Genomic DNA, 2,965 nt, shown 5'->3' with positions numbered 1-2,965 from the left:
ATGATTTCCTTACAGGGTCAGGGAAAGAAGGATGGGAATGGTGCTGTGTAGTGGTGGAGGAGGGAGAGATCACTTCCCATGGGAGAAATCCAGGGCACCTTCATGGAGGAGGTAGCTTTTGCCTCCAAGTTTTGAGGAAGAGGCCAGATTTGGACATCCAGAGATGTTCATTCTTTCTGTCAGTTCATTCCGTGTGGTGTGTGGGTGGCTTCCCACATGTGGTGAATCTGCATAAAATCCAGTTAGTTAACGGCCTCAGCTTAGTTCACACTGTCCCCATGCAGGAAAAGTCCCGGAGTGCTGGCGACAGGAGAGGAAGGCACTCTGGACTGGGTTCGACCAGGAACTTTCCTGGAACAGGCCCCGGGGAGAGGTCTGATGCAGTGGGTCAGTTAAGAACTGGATTTTATTACAGATTTATTGCAGCCTGCCTTCCTCCCTCCCTTCCTCCCTCCCTCGAGTCCTGAGTGCCTGCTCTCTGCCTAGGGCAGGACTGAGTGCCTCTGAAGGGGAGGTGGGGGCCATTTTGACACAGTTTGTGCCCCCTGGGAGTCTCAGTGTTTAATGATGGGAGGGATAAGGTTGCAGGGCCCCAGGGTCCCTGTGTTTGCCTAGAAACTCAAGAAGCCCCCAGCGTGGGGCAGGGTGACCCCATTGAGGGGTGTGGGTAACTAGAGTAAAAGAAAATAAGCTGGCCACACAGATGTGGGGGGAGGGGTGTTGGGACAAGGGCGGGGGGGGCGGGGGGGGAGGAGGCGGGTGGTAGTGGCGGGGGAGAAGCTTGCAGGGCAGCCGGAGGGGAAGGCCCAGGCCTGCCGCTGGGAGGGCTGAATGAGTCAGGAGCTGGGCAGCTGGCTCACCCAGAGGCTGCCCCGCCGCACCTGGCCTTGCCCACAGCTGTGCTCCAGCGAGCGGCCCACGCCGGCAGCCAGCTTTCATCAGGGCAGCTAGAGCAGAACTTGGCTGCTTCGCTGATTTTCTTCTGCCTCTCTCCACCCACTCGGAGAGAACTTGTAGACACTCTGCCTGTTAATCAGAGGTGATTGGGTAAACCAAGGACCAGATGCTGCAGGACATCCTTGCACGCACTTCCTTCCCAGGTTCTTGGGTCCTCGAGCTAAGGGCCTGAAGTTTCTCGTGAACCTGTGCCCTCCAGCTTCAGGTCCTCTCCCTCCAGGCCTCTGCCCCGTTCCACCATCAAGGGATCTCAGTCCTGGGAGGATCTGAGGGTCACCAGGCCAGCAGTTGCTAAACTGACAGCTGGTCACCTGGGAAGCTTTTTAAAGTACACATAGCCAGGCTCTGAGCCCAGACCTATGACTCAGGAGTTAGGGCCTGGTCCCTGTCTGGTTAGTTGTTGGATTCTGTAGGTCCCACGCTCAGAGGGGTGGTCCCCTGGGGCCAGTGAGGCCCAGGCAGCACTTCCCTTGCTTGCGCTTGGCAACCGGCCTTTTCTTGTGAATTTATCGTTCTCATTAAGGGAATGGCTCTCAAAACCTGCTGAGACGACCAACGCTATTGTGCGCCTGAATGCAGGGCTGACCAGCGGGAAGAGGGGTTCTGGGCTGGCTCTGTTCCATTTCATCAGGGAGAAGGAGCCCTTCCCTGGGGTGAGGGAGCATTGTCTGGGCCAGCCACAGTTGCCTCGAGATGCTTCCCCAAGCTGTGGGGAGAGCTGGTCAGCCAGACATGTCCTCCCCCAGGCTCAGGCCGACCCGAGAGGAGGGTCTCGGGAGCAGCGCAGCTGACCGCCTCCCCTGACATAACCCCCCCCAACCCACCCTCCAGGCCTGGCTGAAGAGGAGCCTGTCTTCTGGAGGAACTGAGACCTTGGGCGTTTCTCTGGGAAAACACTCTAATTTTCATTTCTAAATCCCAAGCAGCGCTCAGCAAAAAGATAGTAATGATTTTACTTCATGGGCCCAAGATGTGCTCAGAGCAGCTTTCAAGTGCTCCTTGTAGCTGCGCTGGGAGGAAAGGACAGGGACCACCTCACCCTTCTGAGCTCAGAAGGGGATGACCTTCGGAAGTGTTTAGTCCTGAAGGGCCAGGTGTATGTTAGGTACTGTCACATTGTTGAGAAAGAAAGTGAGAGAGAGAGGGAGGAGAAAAACTGACAAAGCAAATGGGGCAAAATGTTAACAGTAGTGAATCAGCTGGGTAAAAAACATACACTTTGTTTTTTTAAGATTTTATTTATTTATTTGACACAGAGAGATCACAAGTAGGCAGAGAGGCAGGCAGAGAGAGTGAGAGGGAAGCAGGCTCCCTGCCGAGCAGAGAGCCCGACGCGGGACTCGATCCCAGGACCCCGGGATCATGACCTGAGCCGAAGGCAGTGGCTTAAACCACTGAGCCACCCAGGCGCCCATTTTTTTTTTTTTTTTAAAGATTTTATGTATTTATTTGAGAGAGAGAATGAGAGAGAGAGCATGGGTAGGGGAAGGGGCAGAGGGAGAAGCAGACACCCTGCTAAGCAGTGAGCCTGATGCGGGACTCGATCCTGGGACTCCAGGATCATGACCTGAGCCAAAGGCAGTTGTTGAACCAACTGAGCCACCCAGGCGCCCCCATATACATGTTTTTTTTAATATTAATTTTATTTTTGTACTTTTTTGAAATTTCTTTTTTTTTTTTTAAGATTTTATTTATTTATTTGAGAGAGAGAGGGAGCAGGAGCAGAGGGGAAAGGGAGAAGCAGGCTCCCCTGCTGAGCAGGGAGCCCAACAACACGGGGCACGATCCCAGGACCCTGGGATCATGACCTGAGTCAAAAGCAGATGCTTAACCGACTGAGCCACCCAGGCACCCCTTAAATTTATTTTCAAATTTTAAAAAACTGGGGTGCCTGAGTAGCTCAGTTAGTTGAGTGTCTGCCTTCAGCTCAGGTCATGAGCTCAGGGTCCTGGGATCAAGCCCCACATCAGGGCTCCCTGCTCAGCGGGCTCCCTCTCTTTCCCTCTGT

This window comes from Martes martes, assembly GCF_963455335.1.
Source record: "Martes martes genome assembly, chromosome: 1".
NCBI classification, from domain to species: Eukaryota; Metazoa; Chordata; class Mammalia; order Carnivora; family Mustelidae; genus Martes; species Martes martes.
Note: the sequence above shows the minus strand (reverse complement) of the source record.